Below are 21,069 nucleotides of genomic sequence, written 5' to 3'. Positions count from 1 at the left end.
GTGCTGAAAAACCACTTTTCGCACTTGTGTTGGTGCAGGAAACCACTTTTGCACTTGTATTAGTGTGGCAAAAACCACTTTTCGCACTTGTGTTAGTGTTGAAAAACCACTTTTCGCACTTGTATTAGTGTGGAAAAAACAATTTTTGCACTTGTGATAGTGTTTAAAAACCACTTTTCGCACTTGTGTTGGCGCAGGAAACCACTTTTGCACTTGCATTAGTGTGGAAAAACCACTTTTCGCACTTGTGTTAGTGTTGAAAAACCACTTTTCGCACTTGTGTTAGTGTTGAAAAACCACTTTTCACACTTGTGTTGGTGCAGGAAACCACTTTTGCACTTGTATTAGTGTTGAAAAACCACTTTTCGCATTTGTGTTAGTGTTGAAAAACCACTTTTCACACTTGTGTTAGTGTTGAAAAACCACTTTTGCACTTGTATTAGTGTGGAAAAACCACTTTTCGCACTTGTGTTAGTGTAGAAAAACCACTTTTCGCACTTGTGTTGGTGCAGGAAACCACTTTTGCACTTATATTAGTGTGGAAAAACCACTTTTCACACGTGTTAGTGTTGAAAAACCACTTTTTGCACTTGTGATAGTGTTGAAAAACCACTTTTCACACTTGTGTTGGCGCAGGAAACCACTTTTGCACTTGCATTAGTGTGGAAAAACCACTTTTCGCATTTGTGTTAGTGTTGAAAAACCACTTTTCGCACTTGTGTTAGTGTTGAAAAACCACTTTTCACACTTGTGTTAGTGTTGAAAAACCACTTTTGCACTTGTATTAGTGTGGAAAAACCACTTTTCGCACTTGTGTTAGTGTAGAAAAACCACTTTTCGCACTTGTGTTGGTGCAGGAAACCACTTTTGCACTTATATTAGTGTGGAAAAACCACTTTTCACACGTGTTAGTGTTGAAAAACCACTTTTCGCACTTGTGTTAGTGTTGAAAAACCACTTTTCGCACTTGTGTTGGTGCTGGAAACCACTTTTGCACTTGTGATAGTGTTGAAAAACCACTTTTCGCACTTGTGTTAGTGTTGAAAAACCACTTTTCGTACTTGTGTTGGTGCAGGAAACCACTTTTCGCACTTGTGTTAGTGTTGAAAAACCACTTTTCGCACTTGTTAGTGTTGAAAAACCACTTTTCGCACTTGTGTTGGTGTAGGAAACCACTTTTGCACTTGTATTAGTGTGGAAAAACCACTTTTCGCACTTGTGTTAGTGTTGAAAAACCACTTTTTGCACTTGTGTTGGTGCAGGAAACCACTTTTGCACTTGTATTAGAGTTGAAAAAACACTTTTCGCACTTGTGATAGTGTTGAAAAACCACTTTTTGCACTTGTGTTGGTGCAGGACACCACTTTTGCACTTGTGATATTGTAGAAAAACCACTTTTCGCACTTGTGTTAGTGCTGAAAAACCACTTTTCGCACTTGTGTTGGTGCAGGAAACCACTTTTGCACTTGTATTAGTGTGGCAAAAACCACTTTTCGCACTTGTGTTAGTGTTGAAAAACCACTTTTCGCACTTGTATTAGTGTGGAAAAAACACTTTTTGCACTTGTGATAGTGTTTAAAAACCACTTTTCGCACTTGTGTTGGCGCAGGAAACCACTTTTGCACTTGCATTAGTGTGGAAAAACCACTTTTCGCACTTGTGTTAGTGTTGAAAAACCACTTTTCGCACTTGTGTTAGTGTTGAAAAACCACTTTTCACACTTGTGTTGGTGCAGGAAACCACTTTTGCACTTGTATTAGTGTTGAAAAACCACTTTTCGCATTTGTGTTAGTGTTGAAAAACCACTTTTCACACTTGTGTTAGTGTTGAAAAACCACTTTTGCACTTGTATTAGTGTGGAAAAACCACTTTTCGCACTTGTGTTAGTGTAGAAAAACCACTTTTCGCACTTGTGTTGGTGCAGGAAACCACTTTTGCACTTATATTAGTGTGGAAAAACCACTTTTCACACGTGTTAGTGTTGAAAAACCACTTTTTGCACTTGTGATAGTGTTGAAAAACCACTTTTCACACTTGTGTTGGCGCAGGAAACCACTTTTGCACTTGCATTAGTGTGGAAAAACCACTTTTCGCATTTGTGTTAGTGTTGAAAAACCACTTTTCGCACTTGTGTTAGTGTTGAAAAACCACTTTTCACACTTGTGTTAGTGTTGAAAAACCACTTTTGCACTTGTATTAGTGTGGAAAAACCACTTTTCGCACTTGTGTTAGTGTAGAAAAACCACTTTTCGCACTTGTGTTGGTGCAGGAAACCACTTTTGCACTTATATTAGTGTGGAAAAACCACTTTTCACACGTGTTAGTGTTGAAAAACCACTTTTCGCACTTGTGTTAGTGTTGAAAAACCACTTTTCGCACTTGTGTTGGTGCAGGAAACCACTTTTGCACTTGCATTAGTGTGGAAAAAACACTTTTGCACTTGTGATAGTGTTGAAAAACCACTTTGCAGTTGTGTTTGTGTTGAAAAACCACTTTTCGCACTTGTGTTAGTGTTGAAAAACCACTTTTCGCACTTGTGTTGGTGCAGGAAACCACTTTTGCACTTGTATTAGTGTGGAAAAACCACTTTTCGCACTTGTGTTAGGGTTGAAAAACCACTTTTCACACTTGTGTTAGTGTTGAAAAACCACTTTTCGCACTTGTGTTAGTGTTGAAAAACCACTTTTCGCACTTGTGTTAATGTTGAAAAACCACTTTTCGCACTTGTGTTGTTGCAGGAAACCACTTTTGCACTTGTATTAGTGTGGAAAAACCACTTTTGCACTTGTATTAGTGTGGAAAAACACTTTTTGCACTTGTGATAGTGTTGAAAAACCACTTTTCGCACTTGTGTTAGTGTTGAAAAACCACTTTTCGTACTTGTGTTGGTGCAGGAAACCACTTTTGCACTTGTATTAGTGTGGAAAAACCACTTTTCGCACTTGTGTTAGTGTTGAAAAGCCACTTTTTGCACTTGTGTTGGTGCAGGAAACCACTTTTGCACTTGTATTAGAGTTGAAAAAACACTTTTCGCACTTGTGATAGTGTTGAAAAACCACTTTTCGCACTTGTGTTGGTGCAGGAAACCACTTTTGCACTTGTATTAGTGTGGAAAAACCACTTTTCGCACTTGTGTTAGTGTTGAAAAACCACTTTTCGCACTTGTTTTAGTGTTGAAAATCCACTTTTCGCACTTGTGTTAGTGTTGAAAAAATACTTTTTGCACTTGTGTTGGTGCAGGAAACCACTTTTGCACTTGTATTAGTGTGGCAAAAACCACTTTTCGCACTTGTGTTGGCGCAGGAAACCACTTTTGCACTTGCATTAGTGTGGAAAAACCACTTTTCGCACTTGTGTTAGTGTTGAAAAACCACTTTTCGCACTTGTATTGGTGCAGGAAACCACTTTTGCACTTGTATTAGTGTGGAAAAAACACTTTTCGCACTTGTGTTAGTGTTGAAAAAACACTTTTCGCACTTGTGTTAGTGTTGAAAAACCACTTTTCGCACTTGTGTTAGTGTTGAAAAACCACTTTTCGCACTTGTGTTAGTGTTGAAAAACCACTTTTCGCACTTGTGTTGGTGCAGGACACCACTTTTGCACTTGTGATATTGTAGAAAAACCACTTTTCGCACTTGTGTTAGTGCTGAAAAACCACTTTTCGCACTTGTGTTGGTGCAGGAAATCACTTTTGCACTTGTATTAGTGTGGAAAAACCACTTTTCGCACTTGTGTTAGTGTTGAAAAACCACTTTTCGCACTTTTTTAGTGTTGAAAATCCACTTTTCGCACTTCTGTTAGTGTTGAAAAAATACTTTTTGCACTTGTGTTGGTGCAGGAAACCACTTTTGCACTTGTATTAGTGTGGCAAAAACCACTTTTCGCACTTGTGTTAGTGTTGAAAAACCACTTTTCGCACTTGTATTTGTGTGGAAAAAACACTTTTTGCACTTGTGATAGTGTTGAAAAACCACTTTTCGCACTTGTGTTGGCGCAGGAAACCACTTTTGCACCTGCATTATTGTGGAAAAACCACTTTTTGCACTTGTGTTAGTGTTGAAAAACCACTTTTCGCACTTGTGTTAGTGTTGAAAAACCACTTTTCACACTTGTGTTGGTGCAGGAAACCACTTTTGCACTTGTATTAGTGTGGAAAAACCACTTTTCGCATTTGTGTTAGTGTTGAAAAACCACTTTTGGCACTTGTGTTAGTGTTGAAACACCACTTTTCGCACTTGTGTTAGTGTTGAAAAACCACTTTTCGCACTTGTGTTAGTGTTGAAAAACCACTTTTCGCACTTGTGTTAGTGTTGAAAAACCACTTTTCGCACTTGTGTTAGTGTTGAAAAACCACTTTTCGCACTTCTGTTAGTGTTGAAAAACCACTTTTCGCACTTGTGTTAGTGTTGAAAAACCACTTTTCGCACTTGTGTTAGTGTTGAAAAACCACTTTTCGCACTTGTGTTGGTGCAGGAAACCACTTTTGCACTTGTATTAGTGTTGAAAAACCACTTTTCGCACTTGTATTAGTGTTGAAAAACCACTTTTCGTACTTGTGTTGGTGCAGGAAACCACTTTTCGCACTTGTGTTAGTGTTGAAAAACCACTTTTCGCACTTGTTAGTGTTGAAAAACCACTTTTCGCACTTGTGTTGGTGCAGGAAACCACTTTTCACACTTGTTAGTGTGGAAAAACCACTTTTCGCACTTGTTAGTGTTGAAAAACCACTTTTTGCACTTGTGTTAGTGTTGAAAAGCCACTTTTTGCACTTGTGTTGGTGCAGGAAACCACTTTTGCACTTGTATTAGAGTTGAAAAAACACTTTTCGCACTTGTGATAGTGTTGAAAAACCACTTTTCGCACTTGTGTTGGTGCAGGAAACCACTTTTGCACTTGTATTAGTGTGGAAAAACCACTTTTCGCACTTGTGTTAGTGTTGAAAAACCACTTTTCGCACTTGTTTTAGTGTTGAAAATCCACTTTTCGCACTTGTTAGTGTTGAAAAAATACTTTTTGCACTTGTGTTGGTGCAGGAAACCACTTTTGCACTTGTATTAGTGTGGAAAAACCACTTTTCGCACTTGTGTTAGTGTTGAAAAACCACTTTTCGCACTTGTATTAGTGTGGAAAAAACACTTTTTGCACTTGTGTTAGTGTTGACAAACCACTTTTCGCACTTGTGTTGGTGCAGGAAACCACTTTTGCACTTGTATTAGTGTGGAAAAACCACTTTTCGCACTTGTGTTAGTGTTGGCAAACCACTTTTCGCACTTGTGTTGGTGCTGGAAACCACTTTTGCACTTGTGATAGTGTTGAAAAACCACTTTTCGCACTTGTGTTAGTGTTGAAAAACCACTTTTCGTACTTGTGTTGGTGCAGGAAACCACTTTTCGCACTTGTGTTAGTGTTGAAAAACCACTTTTCGCACTTGTTAGTGTTGAAAAACCACTTTTCGCACTTGTGTTGGTGTAGGAAACCACTTTTGCACTTGTATTAGTGTGGAAAAACCACTTTTCGCACTTGTGTTAGTGTTGAAAAACCACTTTTTGCACTTGTGTTGGTGCAGGAAACCACTTTTGCACTTGTATTAGAGTTGAAAAAACACTTTTCGCACTTGTGATAGTGTTGAAAAACCACTTTTTGCACTTGTGTTGGTGCAGGACACCACTTTTGCACTTGTGATATTGTAGAAAAACCACTTTTCGCACTTGTGTTAGTGCTGAAAAACCACTTTTCGCACTTGTGTTGGTGCAGGAAACCACTTTTGCACTTGTATTAGTGTGGCAAAAACCACTTTTCGCACTTGTGTTAGTGTTGAAAAACCACTTTTCGCACTTGTATTAGTGTGGAAAAAACACTTTTTGCACTTGTGATAGTGTTTAAAAACCACTTTTCGCACTTGTGTTGGCGCAGGAAACCACTTTTGCACTTGCATTAGTGTGGAAAAACCACTTTTCGCACTTGTGTTAGTGTTGAAAAACCACTTTTCGCACTTGTGTTAGTGTTGAAAAACCACTTTTCACACTTGTGTTGGTGCAGGAAACCACTTTTGCACTTGTATTAGTGTTGAAAAACCACTTTTCGCATTTGTGTTAGTGTTGAAAAACCACTTTTCACACTTGTGTTAGTGTTGAAAAACCACTTTTGCACTTGTATTAGTGTGGAAAAACCACTTTTCGCACTTGTGTTAGTGTAGAAAAACCACTTTTCGCACTTGTGTTGGTGCAGGAAACCACTTTTGCACTTATATTAGTGTGGAAAAACCACTTTTCACACGTGTTAGTGTTGAAAAACCACTTTTTGCACTTGTGATAGTGTTGAAAAACCACTTTTCACACTTGTGTTGGCGCAGGAAACCACTTTTGCACTTGCATTAGTGTGGAAAAACCACTTTTTGCATTTGTGTTAGTGTTGAAAAACCACTTTTTGCACTTGTGTTAGTGTTGAAAAACCACTTTTCACACTTGTGTTAGTGTTGAAAAACCACTTTTGCACTTGTATTAGTGTGGAAAAACCACTTTTCGCACTTGTGTTAGTGTAGAAAAACCACTTTTCGCACTTGTGTTGGTGCAGGAAACCACTTTTGCACTTATATTAGTGTGGAAAAACCACTTTTCACACGTGTTAGTGTTGAAAAACCACTTTTCGCACTTGTGTTAGTGTTGAAAAACCACTTTTCGCACTTGTGTTGGTGCAGGAAACCACTTTTGCACTTGTATTAGTGTGGAAAAAACACTTTTGCACTTGTGATAGTGTTGAAAAACCACTTTGCAGTTGTGTTTGTGTTGAAAAACCACTTTTCGCACTTGTGTTAGTGTTGAAAAACCACTTTTCGCACTTGTGTTGGTGCAGGAAACCACTTTTGCACTTGTATTAGTGTGGAAAAACCACTTTTCGCACTTGTGTTAGGGTTGAAAAACCACTTTTCACACTTGTGTTAGTGTTGAAAAACCACTTTTCGCACTTGTGTTAGTGTTGAAAAACCACTTTTCGCACTTGTGTTAATGTTGAAAAACCACTTTTCGCACTTGTGTTGTTGCAGGAAACCACTTTTGCACTTGTATTAGTGTGGAAAAACCACTTTTGCACTTGTATTAGTGTGGAAAAACACTTTTTGCACTTGTGATAGTGTTGAAAAACCACTTTTCGCACTTGTGTTAGTGTTGAAAAACCACTTTTCGTACTTGTGTTGGTGCAGGAAACCACTTTTGCACTTGTATTAGTGTGGAAAAACCACTTTTCGCACTTGTGTTAGTGTTGAAAAGCCACTTTTTGCACTTGTGTTGGTGCAGGAAACCACTTTTGCACTTGTATTAGAGTTGAAAAAACACTTTTCGCACTTGTGATAGTGTTGAAAAACCACTTTTCGCACTTGTGTTGGTGCAGGAAACCACTTTTGCACTTGTATTAGTGTGGAAAAACCACTTTTCGCACTTGTGTTAGTGTTGAAAAACCACTTTTCGCACTTGTTTTAGTGTTGAAAATCCACTTTTCGCACTTGTTAGTGTTGAAAAAATACTTTTTGCACTTGTGTTGGTGCAGGAAACCACTTTTGCACTTGTATTAGTGTGGAAAAACCACTTTTCGCACTTGTGTTAGTGTTGAAAAACCACTTTTCGCACTTGTATTAGTGTGGAAAAAACACTTTTTGCACTTGTGTTAGTGTTGACAAACCACTTTTCGCACTTGTGTTGGTGCAGGAAACCACTTTTGCACTTGTATTAGTGTGGAAAAACCACTTTTCGCACTTGTGTTAGTGTTGGCAAACCACTTTTTGCACTTGTGTTGGTGCTGGAAACCACTTTTGCACTTGTGTTAGTGTTGAAAAACCACTTTTCGTACTTGTGTTGGTGCAGGAAACCACTTTTCGCACTTGTGTTAGTGTTGAAAAACCACTTTTCGCACTTGTTAGTGTTGAAAAACCACTTTTCGCACTTGTGTTGGTGTAGGAAACCACTTTTGCACTTGTATTAGTGTGGAAAAACCACTTTTCGCACTTGTGTTAGTGTTGAAAAACCACTTTTTGCACTTGTGTTGGTGCAGGAAACCACTTTTGCACTTGTATTAGAGTTGAAAAAACACTTTTCGCACTTGTGATAGTGTTGAAAAACCACTTTTTGCACTTGTGTTGGTGCAGGACACCACTTTTGCACTTGTGATATTGTAGAAAAACCACTTTTTGCACTTGTGTTAGTGCTGAAAAACCACTTTTCGCACTTGTGTTGGTGGAGGAAACCACTTTTGCACTTGTATTAGTGTGGCAAAAACCACTTTTCGCACTTGTGTTAGTGTTGAAAAACCACTTTTCGCACTTGTATTAGTGTGGAAAAAACACTTTTTGCACTTGTGATAGTGTTGAAAAACCACTTTTCGCACTTGTGTTGGCGCAGGAAACCACTTTTGCACTTGCATTAGTGTGGAAAAACCACTTTTCACACTTGTGTTAGTGTTGAAAAACCACTTTTCACACTTGTGTTGGTGCAGGAAACCACTTTTGCACTTGTATTAGTGTGGAAAAACCACTTTTCGCATTTGTGTTAGTGTTGAAAAACCACTTTTGGCACTTGTGTTAGTGTTGAAACACCACTTTTCGCACTTGTGTTAGTGTTGAAAAACCACTTTTCGCACTTGTGTTAGTGTTGAAAAACCACTTTTCGCACTTGTGTTAGTGTTGAAAAACCACTTTTCGCACTTGTGTTAGTGTTGAAAAACCACTTTTCGCACTTGTGTTAGTGTTGAAAAACCACTTTTCGCACTTGTGTTAGTGTTGAAAAACCACTTTTCGCACTTGTTAGTGTTGAAAAACCACTTTTCGCACTTGTGTTAGTGTTGAAAAACCACTTTCGCACCTGTGTTAGTGTTGAAAAACCACTTTTCACACTTGTGTTGGTGCAGGAAACCACTTTTGCACTTGTATTAGTGTTGAAAAACCACTTTTCGCACTTGTATTAGTGTTGAAAAACCACTTTTCGTACTTGTGTTGGTGCAGGAAACCACTTTTCGCACTTGTGTTAGTGTTGAAAAACCACTTTTCGCACTTGTGTTGGTGCAGGAAACCACTTTTCGCACTTGTATTAGTGTGGAAAAACCACTTTTCGCACTTGTTAGTGTTGAAAAACCACTTTTCGCACTTGTGTTAGTGTTGAAAAGCCACTTTTTGCACTTGTGTTGGTGCAGGAAACCACTTTTGCACTTGTATTAGAGTTGAAAAAACACTTTTCGCACTTGTGATAGTGTTGAAAAACCACTTTTCGCACTTGTGTTGGTGCAGGAAACCACTTTTGCACTTGTATTAGTGTGGAAAAACCACTTTTCGCACTTGTGTTAGTGTTGAAAAACCACTTTTCGCACTTGTTTTAGTGTTGAAAATCCACTTTTCGCACTTGTTAGTGTTGAAAAAATACTTTTTGCACTTGTGTTGGTGCAGGAAACCACTTTTGCACTTGTATTAGTGTGGAAAAACCACTTTTCGCACTTGTGTTAGTGTTGAAAAACCACTTTTCGCACTTGTATTAGTGTGGAAAAAACACTTTTTGCACTTGTGATAGTGTTGAAAAACCACTTTTCGCACTTGTGTTCGCGCAGGAAACCACTTTTGCACTTGCATTAGTGTGGAAAAACCACTTTTCGCACTTGTGTTAGTGTTGAAAAACCACTTTTCGCACTTGTGTTAGTGTTGAAAAACCACTTTTCACACTTGTGTTAGTGTTGAAAAACCACTTTTGCACTTGTATTAGTGTGGAAAAACCACTTTTCGCACTTGTGTTAGTGTAGAAAAACCACTTTTCGCACTTGTGTTGGTGCAGGAAACCACTTTTGCACTTATATTAGTGTGGAAAAACCACTTTTCGCACGTGTTAGTGTTGAAAAACCACTTTTCGCACTTGTGTTGGTGCAGGAAACCACTTTTGCACTTGTATTAGTGTGGAAAAAACACTTTTGCACTTGTGATAGTGTTGAAAAACCACTTTGCAGTTGTGTTTGTGTTGAAAAACCACTTTTCGCACTTGTGTTAGTGTTGAAAAACCACTTTTCGCACTTGTGTTGGTGCAGGAAACCACTTTTGCACTTGTATTAGTGTGGAAAAACCATTTTTGCACTTGTTAGTGTTGAAAAACCACTTTTCACACTTGTGTTAGTGTTGAAAAACCACTTTTCGCACTTGTGTTAGTGTTGAAAAACCACTTTTCGCACTTGTGTTAATGTTGAAAAACCACTTTTCGCACTTGTGTTGTTGCAGGAAACCACTTTTGCACTTGTATTAGTGTGGAAAAACCACTTTTGCACTTGTATTAGTGTTGAAAAACCACTTTTCGCACTTGTGTTAGTGTTGAAAAACCACTTTTCGTACTTGTGTTGGTGCAGGAAACCACTTTTGCACTTGTATTAGTGTGGAAAAACCACTTTTCGCACTTGTGTTAGTGTTGAAAAACCACTTTTCGCACTTGCGTTAGTGTTGAAAAACCACTTTTTGCACTTGTGTTAGTGTTGAAAAACCACTTTTTGCACTTGTGTTGGTGCAGGACACCACTTTTGCACTTGTGATATTGTAGAAAAACCACTTTTCGCACTTGTGTTAGTGCTGAAAAACCACTTTTCGCACTTGTGTTGGTGCAGGAAATCACTTTTGCACTTGTATTAGTGTGGAAAAACCACTTTTCGCACTTGTGTTAGTGTTGAAAAACCACTTTTCGCACTTGTTTTAGTGTTGAAAATCCACTTTTCGCACTTCTGTTAGCGTTGAAAAAATACTTTTTGCACTTGTGTTGGTGCAGGAAACCACTTTTGCACTTGTATTAGTGTGGCAAAAACCACTTTTCGCACTTGTGTTAGTGTTGAAAAACCACTTTTCGCACTTGTATTAGTGTGGAAAAAACACTTTTTGCACTTGTGATAGTGTTGAAAAACCACTTTTCGCACTTGTATTAGTGTGGAAAAACCACTTTTCGCACTTGTGTTAGTGTTGAAAAACCACTTTTCACACTTGTGTTGGTGCAGGAAACCACTTTTGCACTTGTATTAGTATGGAAAAAACACTTTTTGCACATGTGATAGTGTTGAAAAACCACTTTTCGCACTTGTGTTAGTGTTGAAAAACCACTTTTCGCACTTGTGTTGGTGCAGGAAACCACTTTTGCACTTGTATTAGTGTGGAAAAACCACTTTTCGCATTTGTGTTAGTGTTGAAAAACCACTTTTGGCACTTGTGTTAGTGTTGAAACACCACTTTTCGCACTTGTGTTAGTGTTGAAAAACCACTTTTCGCACTTGTGTTAGTGTTGAAAAACCACTTTTCGCACTTGTGTTAGTGTTGAAAAACCACTTTTCGCACTTGTGTTAGTGTTGAAAAACCACTTTTCGCACTTGTGTTAGTGTTGAAAAACCACTTTTCGCACTTGTGTTAGTGTTGAAAAACCACTTTTCGCACTTGTGTTAGTGTTGAAAACCACTTTTCGCACTTGTGTTAGTGTTGAAAAACCACTTTTCGCACTTGTATTAGTGTTGAAAAACCACTTTTCGTACTTGTGTTGGTGCAGGAAACCACTTTTTGCACTTGTGTTAGTGTTGAAAAACCACTTTTCGCACTTGTGTTGGTGCAGGAAACCACTTTTCGCACTTGTATTAGTGTGGAAAAACCACTTTTCGCACTTGTTAGTGTTGAAAAACCACTTTTCGCACGTGTTAGTGTTGAAAAGCCACTTTTTGCACTTGTGTTGGTGCAGGAAACCACTTTTCGCACTTGTATTAGTGTGGAAAAACCACTTTTCGCACTTGTTAGTGTTGAAAAACCACTTTTCGCACTTGTGTTAGTGTTGAAAAGCCACTTTTTGCACTTGTGTTGGTGCAGGAAACCACTTTTGCACTTGTATTAGAGTTGAAAAAACACTTTTCGCACTTGTGATAGTGTTGAAAAACCACTTTTCGCACTTGTGTTGGTGCAGGAAACCACTTTTGCACTTGTATTAGTGTGGAAAAACCACTTTTCGCACTTGTGTTAGTGTTGAAAAACCACTTTTCGCACTTCTTTTAGTGTTGAAAATCCACTTTTCGCACTTGTTAGTGTTGAAAAAATACTTTTTGCACTTGTGTTGGTGCAGGAAACCACTTTTGCACTTGTATTAGTGTGGAAAAACCACTTTTCGCACTTGTGTTAGTGTTGAAAAACCACTTTTCGCACTTGTATTAGTGTGGAAAAAACACTTTTTGCACTTGTGATAGTGTTGAAAAACCACTTTTCGCACTTGTGTTGGCGCAGGAAACCACTTTTGCACTTGCATTAGTGTGGAAAAACCACTTTTCGCACTTATGTTAGTGTTGTAAAACCACTTTTCGCACTTGTGTTAGTGTTGAAAAACCACTTTTCACACTTGTGTTAGTGTTGAAAAACCACTTTTGCACTTGTATTAGTGTGGAAAAACCACTTTTCGCACTTGTGTTAGTGTAGAAAAACCACTTTTCGCACTTGTGTTGGTGCAGGAAACCACTTTTGCACTTATATTAGTGTGGAAAAACCACTTTTCGCACGTGTTAGTGTTGAAAAACCACTTTTCGCACTTGTGTTAGTGTTGAAAAACCACTTTTCGCACTTGTGTTGGTGCAGGAAACCACTTTTGCACTTGTATTAGTGTGGAAAAACCACTTTTCGCACTTGTGTTAGTGTTGAAAAACCACTTTTCACACTTGTGTTAGTGTTGAAAAACCACTTTTCGCACTTGTGTTAGTGTTGAAAAACCACTTTTTGCACTTGTTTTAGTGTTGAAAATCCACTTTTCGCACTTCTGTTAGCGTTGAAAAAATACTTTTTGCACTTGTGTTGGTGCAGGAAACCACTTTTGCACTTGTATTAGTGTGGCAAAAACCACTTTTCGCACTTGTGTTAGTGTTGAAAAACCACTTTTCGCACTTGTATTAGTGTGGAAAAAACACTTTTTGCACTTGTGATAGTGTTGAAAAACCACTTTTCGCACTTGTATTAGTGTGGAAAAACCACTTTTCGCACTTGTGTTAGTGTTGAAAAACCACTTTTCACACTTGTGTTGGTGCAGGAAACCACTTTTGCACTTGTATTAGTATGGAAAAAACACTTTTTGCACATGTGATAGTGTTGAAAAACCACTTTTCGCACTTGTGTTAGTGTTGAAAAACCACTTTTCGCACTTGTGTTGGTGCAGGAAACCACTTTTGCACTTGTATTAGTGTGGAAAAACCACTTTTCGCATTTGTGTTAGTGTTGAAAAACCACTTTTGGCACTTGTGTTAGTGTTGAAACACCACTTTTCGCACTTGTGTTAGTGTTGAAAAACCACTTTTCGCACTTGTGTTAGTGTTGAAAAACCACTTTTCGCACTTGTGTTAGTGTTGAAAAACCACTTTTCGCACTTGTGTTAGTGTTGAAAAACCACTTTTCGCACTTGTGTTAGTGTTGAAAAACCACTTTTCGCACTTGTGTTAGTGTTGAAAAACCACTTTTCGCACTTGTGTTAGTGTTGAAAACCACTTTTCGCACTTGTGTTAGTGTTGAAAAACCACTTTTCGCACTTGTATTAGTGTTGAAAAACCACTTTTCGTACTTGTGTTGGTGCAGGAAACCACTTTTTGCACTTGTGTTAGTGTTGAAAAACCACTTTTCGCACTTGTGTTGGTGCAGGAAACCACTTTTCGCACTTGTATTAGTGTGGAAAAACCACTTTTCGCACTTGTTAGTGTTGAAAAACCACTTTTCGCACGTGTTAGTGTTGAAAAGCCACTTTTTGCACTTGTGTTAGTGTTGAAAAACCACTTTTTGCACTTGTGTTGGTGCAGGACACCACTTTTGCACTTGTGATATTGTAGAAAAACCACTTTTCGCACTTGTGTTAGTGCTGAAAAACCACTTTTCGCACTTGTGTTGGTGCAGGAAATCACTTTTGCACTTGTATTAGTGTGGAAAAACCACTTTTCGCACTTGTGTTAGTGTTGAAAAACCACTTTTCGCACTTGTGTTAGTGTTGAAAATCCACTTTTCGCACTTCTGTTAGCGTTGAAAAAATACTTTTTGCACTTGTGTTGGTGCAGGAAACCACTTTTGCACTTGTATTAGTGTGGCAAAAACCACTTTTCGCACTTGTGTTAGTGTTGAAAAACCACTTTTCGCACTTGTATTAGTGTGGAAAAAACACTTTTTGCACTTGTGATAGTGTTGAAAAACCACTTTTCGCACTTGTATTAGTGTGGAAAAACCACTTTTCGCACTTGTGTTAGTGTTGAAAAACCACTTTTCACACTTGTGTTGGTGCAGGAAACCACTTTTGCACTTGTATTAGTATGGAAAAAACACTTTTTGCACATGTGATAGTGTTGAAAAACCACTTTTCGCACTTGTGTTAGTGTTGAAAAACCACTTTTCGCACTTGTGTTGGTGCAGGAAACCACTTTTGCACTTGTATTAGTGTGGAAAAACCACTTTTCGCATTTGTGTTAGTGTTGAAAAACCACTTTTGGCACTTGTGTTAGTGTTGAAACACCACTTTTCGCACTTGTGTTAGTGTTGAAAAACCACTTTTCGCACTTGTGTTAGTGTTGAAAAACCACTTTTCGCACTTGTGTTAGTGTTGAAAAACCACTTTTCGCACTTGTGTTAGTGTTGAAAAACCACTTTTCGCACTTGTGTTAGTGTTGAAAAACCACTTTTCGCACTTGTGTTAGTGTTGAAAAACCACTTTTCGCACTTGTGTTAGTGTTGAAAAACCACTTTTCGCACTTGTGTTAGTGTTGAAAACCACTTTTCGCACTTGTGTTAGTGTTGAAAAACCACTTTTCGCACTTGTATTAGTGTTGAAAAACCACTTTTCGTACTTGTGTTGGTGCAGGAAACCACTTTTTGCACTTGTGTTAGTGTTGAAAAACCACTTTTCGCACTTGTGTTGGTGCAGGAAACCACTTTTCGCACTTGTATTAGTGTGGAAAAACCACTTTTCGCACTTGTTAGTGTTGAAAAACCACTTTTCGCACGTGTTAGTGTTGAAAAGCCACTTTTTGCACTTGTGTTGGTGCAGGAAACCACTTTTCGCACTTGTATTAGTGTGGAAAAACCACTTTTCGCACTTGTTAGTGTTGAAAAACCACTTTTCGCACTTGTGTTAGTGTTGAAAAGCCACTTTTTGCACTTGTGTTGGTGCAGGAAACCACTTTTGCACTTGTATTAGAGTTGAAAAAACACTTTTCGCACTTGTGATAGTGTTGAAAAACCACTTTTCGCACTTGTGTTGGTGCAGGAAACCACTTTTGCACTTGTATTAGTGTGGAAAAACCACTTTTCGCACTTGTGTTAGTGTTGAAAAACCACTTTTCGCACTTCTTTTAGTGTTGAAAATCCACTTTTCGCACTTGTTAGTGTTGAAAAAATACTTTTTGCACTTGTGTTGGTGCAGGAAACCACTTTTGCACTTGTATTAGTGTGGAAAAACCACTTTTCGCACTTGTGTTAGTGTTGAAAAACCACTTTTCGCACTTGTATTAGTGTGGAAAAAACACTTTTTGCACTTGTGATAGTGTTGAAAAACCACTTTTCGCACTTGTGTTGGCGCAGGAAACCACTTTTGCACTTGCATTAGTGTGGAAAAACCACTTTTCGCACTTATGTTAGTGTTGTAAAACCACTTTTCGCACTTGTGTTAGTGTTGAAAAACCACTTTTCACACTTGTGTTAGTGTTGAAAAACCACTTTTGCACTTGTATTAGTGTGGAAAAACCACTTTTCGCACTTGTGTTAGTGTAGAAAAACCACTTTTCGCACTTGTGTTGGTGCAGGAAACCACTTTTGCACTTATATTAGTGTGGAAAAACCACTTTTCGCACGTGTTAGTGTTGAAAAACCACTTTTCGCACTTGTGTTAGTGTTGAAAAACCACTTTTCGCACTTGTGTTGGTGCAGGAAACCACTTTTGCACTTGTATTAGTGTGGAAAAACCACTTTTCGCACTTGTGTTAGTGTTGAAAAACCACTTTTCACACTTGTGTTAGTGTTGAAAAACCACTTTTCGCACTTGTGTTAGTGTTGAAAAACCACTTTTTGCACTTGTTTTAGTGTTGAAAATCCACTTTTCGCACTTCTGTTAGCGTTGAAAAAATACTTTTTGCACTTGTGTTGGTGCAGGAAACCACTTTTGCACTTGTATTAGTGTGGCAAAAACCACTTTTCGCACTTGTGTTAGTGTTGAAAAACCACTTTTCGCACTTGTATTAGTGTGGAAAAAACACTTTTTGCACTTGTGATAGTGTTGAAAAACCACTTTTCGCACTTGTATTAGTGTGGAAAAACCACTTTTCGCACTTGTGTTAGTGTTGAAAAACCACTTTTCACACTTGTGTTGGTGCAGGAAACCACTTTTGCACTTGTATTAGTATGGAAAAAACACTTTTTGCACATGTGATAGTGTTGAAAAACCACTTTTCGCACTTGTGTTAGTGTTGAAAAACCACTTTTCGCACTTGTGTTGGTGCAGGAAACCACTTTTGCACTTGTATTAGTGTGGAAAAACCACTTTTCGCATTTGTGTTAGTGTTGAAAAACCACTTTTGGCACTTGTGTTAGTGTTGAAACACCACTTTTCGCACTTGTGTTAGTGTTGAAAAACCACTTTTCGCACTTGTGTTAGTGTTGAAAAACCACTTTTCGCACTTGTGTTAGTGTTGAAAAACCACTTTTCGCACTTGTGTTAGTGTTGAAAAACCACTTTTCGCACTTGTGTTAGTGTTGAAAAACCACTTTTCGCACTTGTGTTAGTGTTGAAAAACCACTTTTCGCACTTGTGTTAGTGTTGAAAACCACTTTTCGCACTTGTGTTAGTGTTGAAAAACCACTTTTCGCACTTGTATTAGTGTTGAAAAACCACTTTTCGTACTTGTGTTGGTGCAGGAAACCACTTTTTGCACTTGTGTTAGTGTTGAAAAACCACTTTTCGCACTTGTGTTGGTGCAGGAAACCACTTTTCGCACTTGTATTAGTGTGGAAAAACCACTTTTCGCACTTGTTAGTGTTGAAAAACCACTTTTCGCACGTGTTAGTGTTGAAAAGCCACTTTTTGCACTTGTGTTGGTGCAGGAAACCACTTTTCACACTTGTATTAGTGTGGAAAAACCACTTTTCGCACTTGTTAGTGTTGAAAAACCACTTTTCGCACTTGTGTTAGTGTTGAAAAGCCACTTTTTGCACTTGTGTTGGTGCAGGAAACCACTTTTGCACTTGTATTAGAGTTGAAAAAACACTTTTCGCACTTGTGATAGTGTTGAAAAACCACTTTTCGCACTTGTGTTGGTGCAGGAAACCACTTTTGCACTTGTATTAGTGTGGAAAAACCACTTTTCGCACTTGTGTTAGTGTTGAAAAACCACTTTTCGCACTTCTTTTAGTGTTGAAAATCCACTTTTCGCACTTGTTAGTGTTGAAAAAATACTTTTTGCACTTGTGTTGGTGCAGGAAACCACTTTTGCACTTGTATTAGTGTGGAAAAACCACTTTTCGCACTTGTGTTAGTGTTGAAAAACCACTTTTCGCACTTGTATTAGTGTGGAAAAAACACTTTTTGCACTTGTGATAGTGTTGAAAAACCACTTTTCGCACTTGTGTTGGCGCAGGAAACCACTTTTGCACTTGCATTAGTGTGGAAAAACCACTTTTCGCACTTATGTTAGTGTTGTAAAACCACTTTTCGCACTTGTGTTAGTGTTGAAAAACCACTTTTCACACTTGTGTTAGTGTTGAAAAACCACTTTTGCACTTGTATTAGTGTGGAAAAACCACTTTTCGCACTTGAGTTAGTGTTGAAAAAGCACTTTTCGCACTTGTGTTAGTGTTGAAAAAACACTTTTCGCACTTGTGTTGGTGCAGGAAACCACTTTTGCACTTGTATTAGTGTGGAAAAACCACTTTTCGCACTTGTGTTAGTGTTGAAAAACCACTTTTCGCACTTGTGTTAGTGTTGAAAAACCACTTTTCGCACTTGTGATAGTGTTGAAAAACCACTTTTCGCACTTGTGTTAGTGTTGAAAAACCACTTTTCGTACTTGTGTTGGTGCAGGAAACCACTTTTGCACTTGTATTAGTGTGGAAAAACCACTTTTCGCACTTGTGTTAGTGTTGAAAAACCACTTTTCGCACTTGTGTTAGTGTTGAAAAACCACTTTTCGCACTTGTATTAGTGTGGAAAAAACACTTTTCGCACTTGTGTTAGTGTTGAAAAACCACTTTTCGCACTTGTGTTAGTGTTGAAAAACCACTTTTTGCACTTGTGTTAGTGTTGAAAAACCACTTTTTGCACTTGTGATAGTGTTGAAAAACCACTTTTCGCACTTGTGTTAGTGTTGAAAAACCACTTTTCGCACTTGTGTTGGTGCAGGAAACCACTTTTGCACTTATATTAGTGTGGAAAAACCACTTTTCGCACGTGTTAGTGTTGAAAAACCACTTTTCGCACTTGTGTTGGTGCAGGAAACCACTTTTGCACTTGTATTAGTATGGAAAAAACACTTTTTGCACATGTGATAGTGTTGAAAAACCACTTTTCACACTTGTGTTAGTGTTGAAAAACCACTTTTCGCACTTGTGTTGGTGCAGGAAACCACTTTTGCACTTATATTAGTGTGGAAAAACCACTTTTCGCACGTGTTAGTGTTGAAAAACCACTTTTCGCACTTGTGTTAGTGTTGAAAAACCACTTTTCGCACTTGTGTTGGTGCAGGAAACCACTTTTGCACTTGTATTAGTGTGGAAAAACCACTTTTCGCACTTGTGTTAGTGTTGAAAAACCACTTTTCACACTTGTGTTAGTGTTGAAAAACCACTTTTCACACTTGTGTTAGTGTTGAAAAACCACTTTTCGCACTTGTGTTAGTGTTGAAAAACCACTTTTCGCACTTGTGTTAATGTTGAAAAACCACTTTTCGCACTTGTGTTGTTGCAGGAAACCACTTTTGCACTTGTATTAGTGTGGAAAAACCACTTTTCGCACTTGTGTTAGTGTTGAAAAACCACTTTTCGCACTTGTGTTAATGTTGAAAAACCACTTTTCGCACTTGTGTTGTTGCAGGAAACCACTTTTGCACTTGTATTAGTGTGGAAAAAACACTTTTTGCACTTGTGATAGTGTTGAAAAACCACTTTTCGCACTTGTGTTAGTGTTGAAAAACCACTTTTCGTACTTGTGTTGGTGCAGGAAACCACTTTTGCACTTGTGTTAGTGTGGAAAAACCACTTTTCGCACTTGTGTTAGTGTTGAAAAACCACTTTTCGCACTTGTGTTAGTGTTGAAAAACCACTTTTTGCAATTGTGATAGTGTTGAAAAACCACTTTTCGCACTTGTGTTAGTGTTGAAAAACCACTTTTCGCACTTGTGTTGGTGCAGGAAACCACTTTTGCACTTGTATTAGTATGGAAAAAACACTTTTTGCACATGTGATAGTGTTGAAAAACCAATTTTCGCACTTGTGTTAGCGTTGAAAAACCACTTTTCGTACTTGTGTTGGTGCAGGAAACCACTTTTGCACTTGTATTAGTGTGGAAAAACCACTTTTCGCACTTGTGTTAGTGTTGAAAAACCACTTTTTGCACTTGTGTTAGTGTTGAAAAACCACTTTTTGCACTTGTGTTGGTGCAGGACACCACTTTTGCACTTGTGATATTGTAGAAAAACCACTTTTCGCACTTGTGTTAGTGCTGAAAAACCACTTTTCGCACTTGTGTTGTTGCAGGAAATCACTTTTGCACTTGTATTAGTGTGGAAAAACCACTTTTCGCACTTGTGTTAGTGTTGAAAAACCACTTTTCGCACTTGTTTTAGTGTTGAAAATCCACTTTTCGCACTTCTGTTAGTGTTGAAAAAATACTTTTTGCACTTGTGTTGGTGCAGGAAACCACTTTTGCACTTGTATTAGTGTGGCAAAAACCACTTTTCGCACTTGTGTTAGTGTTGAAAAACCACTTTTCGCACTTGTATTAGTGTGGAAAAAACACTTTTTGCACTTGTGATAGTGTTGAAAAACCACTTTTCGCACTTGTATTAGTGTGGAAAAACCACTTTTCGCACTTGTGTTAGTGTTGAAAAACCACTTTTCACACTTGTGTTGGTGCAGGAAACCACTTTTGCACTTGTATTAGTATGGAAAAAACACTTTTTGCACATGTGATAGTGTTGAAAAACCACTTTTCGCACTTGTGTTAGTGTTGAAAAACCACTTTTCGCACTTGTGTTGGTGCAGGAAACCACTTTTGCACTTGTATTAGTGTGGAAAAACCACTTTTCGCATTTGTGTTAGTGTTGAAAAACCACTTTTGGCACTTGTGTTAGTGTTGAAACACCACTTTTCGCACTTGTGTTAGTGTTGAAAAACCACTTTTCGCACTTGTGTTAGTGTTGAAAAACCACTTTTCGCACTTGTGTTAGTGTTGAAAAACCACTTTTCGCACTTGTGTTAGTGTTGAAAAACCACTTTTCGCACTTGTGTTAGTGTTGAAAAACCACTTTTCGCACTTGTGTTAGTGTTGAAAAACCACTTTTCGCACTTGTGTTAGTGTTGAAAACCACTTTTCGCACTTGTGTTAGTGTTGAAAAACCACTTTTCGCACTTGTATTAGTGTTGAAAAACCACTTTTCGTACTTGTGTTGGTGCAGGAAACCACTTTTTGCACTTGTGTTAGTGTTGAAAAACCACTTTTCGCACTTGTGTTGGTGCAGGAAACCACTTTTCGCACTTGTATTAGTGTGGAAAAACCACTTTTCGCACTTGTTAGTGTTGAAAAACCACTTTTCGCACGTGTTAGTGTTGAAAAGCCACTTTTTGCACTTGTGTTGGTGCAGGAAACCACTTTTCGCACTTGTATTAGTGTGGAAAAACCACTTTTCGCACTTGTTAGTGTTGAAAAACCACTTTTCGCACTTGTGTTAGTGTTGAAAAGCCACTTTTTGCACTTGTGTTGGTGCAGGAAACCACTTTTGCACTTGTATTAGAGTTGAAAAAACACTTTTCGCACTTGTGATAGTGTTGAAAAACCACTTTTCGCACTTGTGTTGGTGCAGGAAACCACTTTTGCA

The sequence above is a fragment of the Myxine glutinosa genome, chromosome 13 (genome assembly GCF_964187855.1).
Source record: "Myxine glutinosa chromosome 13, kmMyxGlut1.1, whole genome shotgun sequence".
NCBI lineage: Eukaryota > Metazoa > Chordata > Myxini > Myxiniformes > Myxinidae > Myxine > Myxine glutinosa.
The sequence above is the reverse complement of the archived record's forward strand: the minus strand, read 5'-3'. Positions refer to the sequence as shown.